The following is a 13,833-nucleotide window of genomic DNA, read 5'->3' as shown; positions in this document are numbered from 1 at the left end:
TGATTAACTATAAAATTCAACTGGTTCAGCTGGGTATAGTGGCTTGCCACCCAGCTCCCAAGTAAATATACACTGAGACTTATTTTTACATAGGAACGCCTGGCCCTAGTTTAGTTTAGCCAGATTTTCTAATTTAGATTATCCCATTTCTCTTTCTTTAACTATGTTTGCCTCTGGGCTTTTCATCTTTCTTTATTCTATATATTTTTCCTTCTTACGCTGTCTCTGGCTGTGTGGCTGGCCCCTGTCATCCTCTCCTCATTTTCTTGCTCCTCAGTCTTCCTTTTTTGGTCCTAGATTTCTTCTCCTATTTATTGTCTCTGCTTGGCAGCCCAACCTATCCCCTGCCTAGCTATTGGTTGTTCAGCTTTTTATTAGACCAATCTGGTGTTTTAGGCAGGCCAAGTAACACAGCTTTACAGAGTTAAGCAAATGCAAAATAAAAGAAGGCAACATATCTTTGCATAATTAAATACTCCAAAGTGTAAATGAATGCAATACATCTTAAACTAATATTCTACCACAATGCACATCTTAAATGCCATTGTTTAACATGTAGGAGCTACAGAATCAGTATCAGTAATATAAGGTCAGATTTGTCTACGTAGAAAAATTAAAGAGCACTTTGGGTTATAAAAGACCTTGTCTTAAAAAGCCAAAAGACAACCAGGTGTTGGTGGCACATGCATTTAATCCCAGCACTCAGGAGGCAGAGGCAGATGGATTTCTGTGAGTTCGAGGCCAGCCTGGTGTACAGAGCTAGTTCCAGGACAGGCGCCAAAGCAATGCAGAGAAACCCTGTCTCAAAAAAACAAAACAAAAGCCAAAAGACAACTGTTGTTTTATTTTATTTTATTTTATTTTATTTTATTTCTTCTTTGACTACCAGCACAGTGTCTGTACATCAGAAGGTTCAAGACCATAAACTAAACCAGCAGAATGGGGTCGCATGCAAATGAGGTGACGTAATCTTCTAAGGCATGAGCTCATGGAACCACTTCCAACAACTTACTAGAAAGTCTGGTTACGTTCGTGTGGTGCTTTCAATGAGGAGAGAGCCCAGATAGGCTTATATCTGTAAATGCTTGGTCTCCAGTTGGTGGAATTGTCTGGAAAGGATTAGGAGGTGTGGCCTTTTAGGAGGAGGCGTGTCATGGGGGGAGTAGGCTTTGAGGTTTCAAAAGCCCTTGCCTTTTCCAGTTGGCTCCTTTTCTGCCTTACTCTTCTGGATAAGATGTAAGCTCTCGGCTCCTGTACCAGTACCATGCCTGGCTACCTGCTGCCCTGTTCCCTGCCACAGTGTCCATTCTAACCCTGAGGAACAGAGTCCCAATAAGCTTTTTCCTTCATAAGTTGGCTTGGTCATGGTGTCTTACCAAAGCAGTAGAACGTTAACGAACATAGCTTGATTTGGATTACCTTTCCTGGGGTCTTTCAGGTTTTACTCCTGAGAACAGACATCGGAGATCCTCATCTGGGGAAAGGTACCCACTTCTGTCTGGTGAAGAATCTTCTATATTGGAGGACAGACTGCGGTCTGTAGACTTTGGGCTCTTACGGCACACATGTACTGTATTGTGGGGGGCTGTGTGTGAGTTTTCTCTTAGGAATATTCCTTCTGTGTTTAACTAACGCGTAAGACCATGGTGGACGAGGCTTCACTGAGAGTTGTCAGTTCGTTCGACTTTTGTTTCTTAGCAACAACAGCTGGGCCCCTACCCTTCCACATTGTTCTGCTTCAGCCTTGAGTCAGACAAGAGAGTAAGTAAGCATTGCGGCTTGACCTTTAGCGATATATTTATACACGACGGTGTGTTCTGGGCCTGGTGGCTACTGGTAGGGAAGGAATCACCATATTTCTGTGAGGCCTACTCAAGAAGGGGCAGTATAGGATTCTTTGGAGGGGCCTGAGGAACTGGGGTATCTTACATCGGCTGCACCTTGGAGACTCTGTTTCTTCTATTATTGTAAAGGGCCATAATGGAAACAGTGTGGCAAAAACTTGTTACAATTCAGCATGCCCATTCTTCTTGTCTGGCCTTACATTCTCATACCACAGGTCACAGATGATGGGTACAAAAGTGAGCTGATAACTGTCAAATTGGTCAAATTTGGAGCAAATCTGGCCACTTGCTCTATGGGATGGCTTTTTTTTTTCTTTTCTCTTCTTCCTTTCTTTCTTTTTTTTTTCTTTTTCTTTTTCTTTTTTCTTTTTTTTTTTTTTTTTTTTTTTTTTGAGATAGGGTTTCTTTGGGTAGCCCTGGCTGTCCTGGAATCCTGCTTTGTAAACCAGGATGGCCTAGAATTCACTGAGATCCATTTGCCTCTACCTCTCAAGTGTGGGGATTAAAGGCGTGTGCCAGCACTGCCTGGCATGCTGTGGCTGTTCTTGGCTATCAACTTGACTACGGGTGGAATCAACTAATGCCAGAGCAGCTGGGCACACCTGTGAGGGTGAGGGATTTTTTTTTTTTTTAGTCATTTGAGGTGGGAAGACCTATGCTAAATCTGGGCCACACCTTCTGGTGGCAGCCTATATACAGGACAAGGGAGAAGGAAGCTTTTGCTGTTTGCCTGCCTTGCCTTCACTGTCCCTGGCAAGTTCACTGGTATTAGAGCCTGCTTCTTTGGGGCTCTGATATATACTGAAGAATGGCTGAGGCATTCAGCCTCTTGGACTGAGTTAGTATTGGATTCTTGGACTTTTCGTCAGGAGATAGCCACTGTTGGACTAGCCAGACCACAGCTTGTAAGCTTCTCTCTCTCTCTCTCTCTCTCTCTCTCTATATATATATATATATATATATATGTGTGTGTGTGTGTGTGTGTGTGTGTGTGTGTGTGTATTTGTTCTATCAGTTCTGTTTCTCTAGAGGACCCAGATTAATACACTCTATTTCAATCTGGAAACCTTGTTTAGAATGTATCTCTTTCCTATATGCACTTTGAAACTTAGTATGTAGTAACTCATACATTTGAAAGTTTAAAAAATATTTGGCTACAATATAATTTGAGTTTTAAGTCACTTTAGGTTAAAAAAATTGTTATTGCATAGCACACTGAATTCCCACCTTATAACGGGAAGTCTATATAACCCTTCCCTTCTCTTGATTTGGCCAGTTACTTTCTCTGTGGTTTGTGTAAGTACAGAAGTAGCTTAAAATTGGCTTTTATGGTTACTTTCATTGTTTTAAATATAGGGAATTGTCAACCAGACTTCAAAGATTTTGACTAAGAAAAAAAGAAAAAAAAATGAAAAAGAAAAACCGTTTAGTTGGGGGCTTGCTTACAGTTTCAGAGGGTTAGTCCATGGTCATCATGGTGGGAAGCACCGAGGTAGTCAGCTGAAGCTTTGTTGAGGGACAAAAGCAGCTGACTGATGCATGGTAGGATCTCCAGAAGTGCCCTTGTCTTCAAACTACTGTGTATGAGCACATTAGCTCCATGAGACTCATTCACCATGACAACCACAGATGTTTCCAGATTTTTGCCACTTATCCCTCATGGGGGCAAAAGTCACCTTCTAACTGCTGTTAAGAATCAATGTTTGAAGCCCGGCGTCGGTGTCACACGCCTTTAATTCCAGCACTCTGGAGGCAGAGGCAGGTGGATCTCTGTGAGTTCAAAGCCAACGTGGTCTACAGAGAGAGTTCTAGGACAGGCTCCAAAAGCTACATGGAGTAACACTGTCTCAAAAAGCAAAACATAAAAAAGAATCAATGTTTGGGTTGGATGTGGTGGCACACATCCCAGCAGAGGCAAAGGCAGAGGCAGCCAGATCTCAGTTAATTCAAAACCAGATCCTCACTGGTGTACAAAGATAGTTTCAGGACAGCCAGAGGTGCCACACAGAGAAACCCTGACTCAAAACAAAACAAAACAAAACAAACAAACAAAAAAAACCCCAAACAAACAAAAAGACCCACTATTTGTAAGTAGAGTCCTGATCTCTCCACACTGCATCTAAACACTAAGTTACTGGAGTCAGCACAGTTGTTATGAGGGCGACATGACTGTTTCTCAAGATTAATGGTGTTTTTGCTCACCCTTGGGGAGCTTTAAAAGAATACACTTGCAGGGCTCTACCTCAGCAGTGGGACAGACTCTTCTGAGGTAAGGCTTGAGCAAAGCCTTTCAGGTTGTTCTAATTTTGACACAATTAACAAACATCTTCTAAACTTCTGGAAGTATATGCATTAGTAGGGGACTAGGAGCTCACAGAAATTTTACTGGGCAAGTGGTCACCTGTATTGGTTACTTTTCTATTACTGTGACCAAACACCAAGGCAACTTTTATAGAATAAAGTGTTTATCTCAGAGGGTTACAGCCTATGACGCCACAGCAAAAAGCATTGAGCGTTGGGAGGCAGGAAGAGATTACTGGGAATGGCATGGTCTTTGAGTCCACCCCCAAGGACACCTCCTCCTTCAGTGCCATACCTCCTCTTATGTTTCCCCAACAGCCACCAAGAGGGGATGAAGTATTCAAATGCCTGAGACTTATGGCAGCTATCTCTTTCAGGTCACCATGCTACCCATATCTTGTAACCATAAAAACAATGTTTTTGTTCAGTTCCTTATTCTAAGAATACAGGAAAACATTATTTGCATAAATTAGACTTAAAATTCATATATATACTTTCTCTAGTGGTTAGTGTGTTTTAGTCTCTGCAGCTAACTCGTCTCTGATATATTCAACCTTATCTCAAAAGATTATTGCCTTCCAGAAGTAGGAATGTTTGTACACATATATGTGTAATCCCCGCATTCAATAGAGGCTAAGCCAGGAGGAGATCATGAGTTTGAGGCGAGCCTGAGTTATAGCATGACAAATGAAGTTATTAAGAGGAAGAAAGGAAGGGCCTGGAAAGATGGCTCAATGGTTAAGAGCACTGACTGTTCTTCTAGAGGACCCAGGTTCAATTCCCAGCACCTACAAGGCATTTCACAACTGTCAGTAACTCCAGTTCCAGTGGATCTGACATCGTCATACAGACACGCATGCAAGCAAAACACCAATGCAAACACACACACACACACACACACACCGAAGGAAGGAGGACTGGAGAGAGAGAGAGCTCACTGTTAATACTTGCTGTTTTTAAAAGAACCTCTGTCTGTTTCTCAGCATCCATGTAAGCTACAGGTCTGGTGTTTTGGGCTTCCAGGTCTCTGTGAGCACCTACACTCACATGCATAATCCCACACACAAACACATGTATAAACATGCACACAATAGACATAGTAAAAATTAAAAGGCAGCAAAGGAGAAAGGGAGTATCCTCCTTTTATTTCTGTTGCTGTGGTACCATCCTGACAAGCAACTTTGGGGGAGAGAACATTTTTATTTTACTTCACAATTCTAAATTACAACCCATTACTTCTGGGAAATTGAAGTGGCAGGAATTTGAGGCAGTCACGACATCGCATGGATAGTCAAGTGCAGAGAGAGAATGGATGCATGCATGCTCATTTGCCTTTGGGCTTATGCTCAGCTGGGTTTCTTCACTTTTACATGGTTCAGGACTTCCTGATTGGGAATGGTGCTCCCCACACTGGGCTGAGTCATCCCATGTCAATTAACTTAAGACAGCCTTGTTTCCTAGCTCCCCCGCCCCATGACCATAGGCCAACCCAACATAGACAATTCCTCATTGAGGTTCTTCTGTGGGTTGTCTCAAGTTGACAATTGAAATTAACCATCACAGGGAGGGAGAGGAGGAGGGAATAGGGAGAGTTATATGGCAGGTATACCAGTTATCTCAGTCCTCAGGGTGTAGTAGTTGAAGGACTGCCTGTTTGATTGTTTGATGCTATCAAGCTAAGGCTTCACTCTAAGTCCATGTCTTACCCCCCCCCCCCCAGTGTGTGTGTGTGTGTGTGTGTGTGTGTGTGTTTCTGTCTTTGGAACACATAAAGTCTTTTATCAAAGCAAATAAGCCAAAATCCTCAGAGACAAAAGATATTTTCCAGGTTGAAGGGGAGGCTCATTGGTTAAGAGCATTTCCTTACAAGTTCAGTTCCCAGCACCCATGCCAGGTGGTTTGCAGCTCCCTGTAACTGCAGTTCCAAGGTTCACAACCGCAGCTCCTGAGTGCCTGCACTCGTGCACATGCCCACGTGCAGGCACACATACACATTTAAAATAACAAAAAGGTTGTATTCCCTCACAATAGAAAGAAAGTCGAACCCTGTGAGAAGTTTAGATTCATTCTATTTATTTATCATTTGCCGCATTCCATTTCAATCTGTCTTATGGCCATATTGCTCAACGAAACAGTTCTTTGCTATGGGAACCGGTGACCATCAAGCTAAAATCCCTCTGATGGTCTCCTATTCCTATACAATCTACTGAATATCCTTGCCTTTGTAGACTCTCTCACTCAGCCGCTGTTTGCTCTCTTAGTACTATGTATTCTAACCCTTTACTGTGGTGGCTAATCTTCACTGTCAACTTGACTAACTTTAGAGTTACCAGGAAAACACACTTTTGTTTGTGTCTGTAATGCATTTAGAAAGGTTTAACTTGGGTAGGAAGGCTTGTGGGCAGCACTACTCCAGGACTAAGTAAAAACAAGAAAGCAAGCTAAGCAACAGCATTCACCTCTTTTCCTTCTGACTATAGAAACTATGCGACCAGCTGCCCCATATATCTGCCACTAAATACATGCCAACTGTAAGCCAGAACCTTTGCTTCTTGGAAACTATGTTGGTGATTTGTTTGTCATAGCAGCTGTTTTAGTCACTGCTCTATTGCTGTGAAGAGACACCATGACCAAGGCAACTCTTATAAAAGAGCATTTAATTAGGGGCTGGCTTTACAGTTTCAGAGGTTTAGTCTGTTATTGTCATGGGGGGTGGTTATGGCTGGAGCATGGTGGCACTCACGGTGCTAGGGCAGTGGCTGAGAGTTACATCCTAATCTGCAGGCAGAGAGAGAGAGAGGAGGAGGAGTGGGGGGGATAGGGAGAGAGAGAGAGAGAGAGAGAGAGAGAGAGAGAGAGAGAGAGAGAGAGCCTGGCATGGACTTTTTTTAAACACTTGAAGATGTATTCATTATGGGTTATGTATCTTCTTAAATTTATACTTCTCAGTTTTGAATTCTGTGTGGTTACTTCCCTCATTAAACCCTGGACTTGTCTGGTTTTGCTCTATGACAATTCCCTATCCCTTAGCAGCATGTATGAAATGAAAAAAGTTTACACAATGACTTAATATAATGCAGTGTGGATAGTCTCCGTACTCAAGGGTTTCAGAAGCAAAATGTGCTTGTCTGAATAAAAATGCCCCCACAGGCTTACATGGAGAGGCACTATTGGGAGGCGTGGCCTTGTTGGAGGAAGTGTGTTACTGGGAGGTGGATTTTGAGGTTTCAGAAGCCTAAGCCAGGCTCAGTGTCTCTCTTCCCTCCTGCTGCCTGCCAGTCTGGATGTAGAACTCTCAGATACTTCTCCAGCACCATGTCTGCCTGCATGGTGCCATGCTCCCCACCATGACAATAATGATGTTATAAGCCAGCCCCAATTAAGTGTTTTCCTTTATAAGAATTGTCATGGTTCCCAGGGTGGTGGTAGAAAGTCTTTAATCCCAGCACTCGGGAGGTCAAGGCAGGAGGATCTCTGTGAGTTCAAGACCAGCCTGCTCTAAGGAGGGAGTTCCAGGACAGCCAGGGCAACACAGTGAAACCTTGTCTTAAAAAAAAATCTGAAAAGAAGGCATAGCAACATTGATGAACTCTTTCTGATAATTTATCTTTTTTACTGAATATACACATACACATTTAATTTTGAAAGCAGAGGAAGTTATATCTTTATATTTACCCAATATCTATTAGATTTATACTTAGTGGCCTCTTAGAATCATCTTTAAGAACCTTCCATTTGAAATTTTATTGACATTAAGGGACTTAAAATGTAAAGAGGTAGAATCATACAAGCATGTAGTCCCAGCTCTCAGGCTGAGACAGGAGGTTGACTTGAGCCCAGGAATCAAAGTCATGTTAGTTAAGATAGGGAGACTGTGCCCTACAGGTATCCATGTCTAGAAAAGGAAAAAATTTATCAGTTAGCAGGATTGCTCAGCCAGTAAGGGCAGTTGTTGTCCAGTCTGATGACCTGAATTTGATCTGCAGGACCCAAATGATGAAAGGTGTGTACCACCAACACCCAGCAAAACACTTTTTAAAAGAAAATAATTTGTCAGTCAAAATCCCCATGTGGTGACATTTTGTTTATGCTATAACAAGTAAAGCTTGCCTGGAGCTCAGAGTGCAGAGCTAAGACACTAGAAAGTGTTCTGTCCACTTCTGTGAACAGTAATTCTTATAATTATGATTAGAAAAGTAGAAAATGTGTCACATTTACTATGTCTTAAAATTTCACAAGCCTATCAAAGAACGTTATAAATTTACACACATTTGGAAAATTCATCCTGTTTGGCAAGGCACTAGAGTTGATGTCATAGGCTAAAACTGAAAACACCCTTAGTTGAAAGTGCATCTAATCCGTGTGACCTACACAATACAATAACTCAGTAACATTGATATGTGAATTTGTGTTGGGTGCCTTAGGATCACCAAGTCTGATGAGGACCTGTGAGAAATCACTGTGTCTTTCAGGGCATGTCTTTAGCCCAGAAAAAGATCAAGATTCAAAAGTTGTTCCTACAGAATGTGTGTCAGTTCCCACATGGCCATTAAAAAAAAAAAAAAAAAAATACTAAGTGGAACAATCTTAAGTCAGACTCTAATATTAAGTAGGTGAAAGAATATATTTACTCCCAGCTGGGCATTGGTGGCACACGCCTTTAAGCCCAGCACTTGGGAGGCAGAGGCAAGGCGATCTGTGTGAGTTTGAGGCCAGCCTGGTCTACAGAGCGAGTTCCAAAGCAACACAGAGAAACCCTGTCTCAAAAAAAACAAAACACAACAAAACAAACATTTCAGTTCATTATTTTGAGGCCAGATCCAAAATGCTGTTTTCTCAGGCCCACTCCTGGTGATTTCCTGGTGATTCGCTTCCTCCACTGAGGCCCTACCCATCATAGTCCCACAACATCTCAATAGTCCATCAAAATTCGAATCCATGCAAGGATGAGGTAGGTGCTTCAACCTTTAATTTTCTTTGGAAATGACCTCATAAACATATCCAGTTCTATATTTTACATCTTTTAGATATTTCTCAATCCAATCACGTTGACAGTGATGATTAACCAAGATTAACCATTACAGATATCCATTGGCAATCTTCACTGTGATGATATTTTGTTTATGATCTAATAAAGCATAAAGAATGCAGACCTAAGCTACTAGTTAACCACACACCTAGTTAAGAGCTAAGTCTTAACTAGTAAGCCAATAGTTAGCCACACACCTAGTTAAGAGCTAACTCTTAACTAGTTAGCCACACACACACACACACACACACACACACACACACACACAAAACAAAAAAACTACACAAGCTACTAGTTAGCCACACACCTAGTTAAGAGCCTTATGCTACTAGTTAGCCACAAATCTAAGCCACTAGTTAGCCATAGAGGCAAGGCAGTGGTGAACACACCTTTAATTCCAGCACTTGGGAGACAGAGTAAATTGGATCTCTGTGAGTTCAAGGCCACCCTGGGATACATGAGATTGAATCGGTTTTATAGAGAAACAGAGCTCACACTTTTAATCCCAGCACTAGGGAGAATATAAGGCAGGAGCTCAGTGCAGTCTGAGTTTTGGTGGCGAGCACTCCAGTTTGCAGTTACTCTGAGGACAGGATTGCCATTTGTTAGACTTAGTCTTGGTACAGTTAAGAACTATTTAGTATCTTGGATGTTTTGCTTTTTTAATGTTCAGCTTGAAACCCAGTACCTGTCTCTGGGTTTTTATTATTAATGCTACACTTAATTAGTAGAATGTATCAGAAATAAGGTTTCACAAAGTAACATGTCAGAATGAAAATGTCATGCTCTCCCAAAGGACTATGAAGTGTTCCAAGGGGAAATTGAATAGTAGTGAAAGAAACCCAAACCCCTCACTGCTAATGCTAATTTTCTGGAATTTGGGCAATTTTCATGTTCAGACAATTACTCTGCTCTTTGCTGTACTAGCAGGAGATGCAAGTAGGGTGGTGGTAGTACATGCCCTTTGATCCCAGCACTTGGGGGGCAGAGGCAAGCAGATCTCTGTGGGTTTCAAGCTTTAAGAATCTGAGTTACATCCCTTGGATTCACATGGAGGAAGAAGAGAACCAATGCCTCTAAATTGTCTCTGGCCTCCATATATACTGTGGTACACAGGCCAATACTAACAAGAAATAAAATGCAAAAAGATTGTTTATTAAAAAAATACTTAAGAATTTAATCATGCAGCAAAGATATCCAAAAACACTTTTTTTTTTTTTTTTTGTCATTACACCTTGACCTTTAAGACCCAAACAAGCAAGACTGTTGAAATTTTTTGTTTTGTTTTGTTTTTCGAGACAGGGTTTCTCTGTGGCTTTGGAGGCCGTCCTGGAACTAGTTCTGTAAACCAGGCTGGCCTCAAACTCACAGAGATCCACTTGCCTCTGCTTCTCGAGTGCTGGGACTAAAGGCTTGCACCACCTATGGTCAGCTTGTTGCAATTTTTTATACATTGTATTTCTCTATATTATTAAAACATTCTAGTGAAAGTATATTGTTATTTTATTAAAAACATAAAGCTTCAAAGTTAAAAAGTTTATTAGAAATTTTCCAAATAGCTTAAGAATTATTTGGAGAATATTATGGCAGTCAAACTCATTTGACTTCGAAGGCGGGCCTTTACAGCAAATCTAATCTCAAACAACAAACTAGGAAGTTTTAAAAATTAGCCTCACATGGTGAGTACAACTATAATTCCACCAACTCTAAGAATAGCCTGAGTTGTATCTGTAGACTTAAGCTGGCCTCCAACTCACAGAGATCCGCTTGCCTCTGCCTCCCAAGCGTTGGGATTAAAGGCATGAGCCCTGTGATTGTATACTCTCTTAAAAAAAAAAAAATACAAAACAAAAGACAAAACACAACATTTTAAAATTAAAGTCAGAAATAATTTTTATTTAAAAACAAGTCAGCAAACGAACAGAAAATGGTAACACTTGCAAAAACAGTCAGCCTTCGTGTGGTGACACATGCCTGTAACCACAAGGCTTCCAAGGTGATAGGATTATCCTGAGGCTACCCTGGGCTACATAATAAGAAGCTCTTTCAGAACAAAAGAAAAAAAAAAGCACAATAAAAACAAAATTAAAAACCATACATAGATCATAGATTGCTACATCACCTTGCTTGAAGCGACTCTGCTTCCGGCAGACTAAGGCCCGTGGGTACTGTGGTGACAGAAAAAGTCAACTAAGTTGCAGCACCTTAGACCCAGACAGTTACCAGTAGACTTCTTTCTCGTTCCAATTCTACCCGCCCTCCAGGGAGGGACCTAGGCAGGCGCGTTGTAAAAGTTCTTTTACGAACTAGGCACGGGCCACCCACACACGAATCAAGTGGCGTCACGGGATGTCAACAGCCAGAACTCTTATTTTCTCTCTTTCACTAGGGCCCCGCCCGGGAGCAGACTTAGCCGCAGGTCGCCCAGGCGAGTAACACAGCGGGAGGCGACAAGGTTGCCCAATGGCCGGGTTCCCAGGCTGCCCGGGTGACGCAGCCGCTCAGGACCGGACCCGGGGCACCGGACGCGCGTCGCCGACACCCACGGCGGGGCCGGCCCCGGGTCCCCGCGCACCGGTGCGGTGACAGGAGCACCGGTCTCCGGGAGCCCCGCGCGGGGCGATCGATCGCCGAGGCGGAGCGCGGGGTGGAGAAGGGGCGCGCGCCGCCTCTGCTCTGCTCTGCGCTGCGCTGCGCTGCGCGCCCCGCCCCGCCCCTCCCCGCGCTCGCGCGTCGTCGGCGGAAAGGCCGGGCGTGCGCGCCGCCGCCTCCGCCGCGCGCCGGGAAGGGGAGTGAGCCCAGGCGGTGACGTCGCTCGGGAGGCGGAGGCGACGGCGACCTCGGCGGCGCCGCGCGGCGGAGACGGTTGCGCTCGCTCGCTCGCGGTCTCGGCGTCATGGCGGCTGCCGGCGGCCGATAAGCGGCGGGGCGGGAGCGCGGACGGAGGAGGCGCCCTCGGTACTTCCCGCTCGGCCTCGGCGCCCGGAGATGAACTGATCGTGGGAGCCGCTCCGCCGCTGCCCCGCGCGTCTCCGCCCGCGGCCTCCCCTCCCCCTCCGCCGTCCGCGGCGCGGGTCCCGCGGCCTGGGCGTCCAGGATCGCGGGCCCCGCGCGCGGGGGCATCCTCCTGCCGGGGCGCCGGCCCGCGCAGCCCTCCGCCCCGCGCCCTCCGGTAAGGACGGGTCGGTGAGGTCGGCGAGGCCGGGGAGGCCGGCGAGGCGAGGCCCGGCGCGGCGCGGCCCGGCCCGCGAGGCCCTGCCCGGCCCGGCCCGGCCCGGCGCGGCGCCGGGGGCGTGGGAGAGCGGCCCGGCGCAGGCACCCTCGGCGGCCTGGCGGCGCTGCCCGGCGCGCGGCGGGGACCAGCACGTGGGGAGCGCGAGGGGGAGGGGGCGGCGGCCGGGCGAGCCCGGGAGGGCGCGCGGCGCGCGGCGGGCTGCGGGCGGCGGGCGGCGGGCGGCGGGAAGGAGGCCGCGGCGCCCGGCTGCGGGGAGAGAAGGTGCCGGGCCGCCCCGCACGGCGCCTCCCGGCAAACTTAGCCGGAGCCCCGGCAACTGCCAGGCCGGGGAGGGAGGGAGCGAGGGAGGGGAGGCAGGCTTCTTGCAGAGCCCGGGCGACTTCGGGGGGACTCTCATTGTTGAGGCGCGGGAGCGTCCGGAGTCCCGGGCGCCCGGGGCAGAACTTAGGGCAGGGCGCCGAGGCGGAGAAAGGAGGTGAGGCAGCGGACGGGGAAAGCCATCTTGAGGGGAGAGGAAGGTGAAAGGGAAGGAGCGCCCAGGCGAGTGAACTTTTCTCTGCGCAGACTTTCCGGAGAGGAGGAGGAGGAGCAGGAGGACTTGGGCACGGTTTAATAGTTAAAGCTCTTTCACCGAGGCTGGAATTAATAGTTAACGTTAGGAATTGCTGTCGAGTGCTGTGGGTTTTAGATAACCTGCTCTGGCCGAGAGGTATATAGAAGGTTGAGCTCTGCAGGTTCGAAATCCTGATCCACCAGGTGCGGAGTCCGGGGGTCCCCCGGGCCCGAGGTGGGCAGCAGCCGGTCCGATCCTTCTGTTCTGTGGAGTGGAAATAATCAGAGTTAAGTCTCTGCTGGAGTCGGAGAACAACTCTGCCTTTCCGTGTGTGTGTGTGTGTCTTGGTACTTTCTGGCTGGGGAAGGATCTGACGTCTCCTTCCCCCGCTCCTTCCTCTCCCTCCCCTGCCAGAGATCTCCTTTGTTTATTCGTGGTTGGCTTGTAGGTGACTCTAGTGCTCTGGTGAAATCTTGAGAGGTGGAAATACTGTTTGTCTTGGTACCCACCTCTAGGCAATCGCCTGCCTTGAAAAGAGGATACAGTGTATAATCTTTGTATCACCATTTTATGCTTTTCAAGGCTTCTTAAGTACCGAATCAGATAAATGTTTCCCCCCCCCTTTCACTCTACCTGATTAAAAACCTCTGTTTTGACGTTTGCATTTTTGCCCAAATCGTGATACCTTTTTACCACACTCTTTTCCATATGGGCATTTAAAAACTTTCCTTAGCTGGAATATGAAGTTCATGGTAATAGGGATTAGAGGTTCACTGATGTAACCTTTGGGGGGGAGTGTTACATGGTATCACTTTGTTTTAGTAATCTGTATAAGTAGTGTTACACAGTAGCAATTAGCCTTGAAAAGTTT

General features: G+C 45.8%; 2 protein-coding genes across 2 annotated transcripts in view; both read left to right on the top strand.

Moving 5' to 3' along the window:
• Positions 1-13,833, top strand: part of Fam120b (family with sequence similarity 120B) — a 417,663-nt gene that overhangs the window by 153,524 nt on the left and 250,306 nt on the right. The window lies entirely within an intron of this gene.
• The window catches only part of Chd1 (chromodomain helicase DNA binding protein 1), a 62,248-nt gene continuing 60,402 nt past the window's right edge, over positions 11,988-13,833 (top strand). Inside the window, exon 1 of the mRNA XM_051206094.1 lies at positions 11,988-12,346. The gene's annotated coding sequence lies outside the window, so the exon portion shown is untranslated. The remainder of the gene's footprint in view (positions 12,347-13,833) is intronic.

The sequence above is a fragment of the Phodopus roborovskii genome, unplaced genomic scaffold, assembly GCF_943737965.1.
Source record: "Phodopus roborovskii unplaced genomic scaffold, PHOROB, whole genome shotgun sequence".
NCBI classification, from domain to species: Eukaryota; Metazoa; Chordata; class Mammalia; order Rodentia; family Cricetidae; genus Phodopus; species Phodopus roborovskii.
Note: the sequence above shows the minus strand (reverse complement) of the source record. Positions and strands in the feature narration are given on the sequence as shown.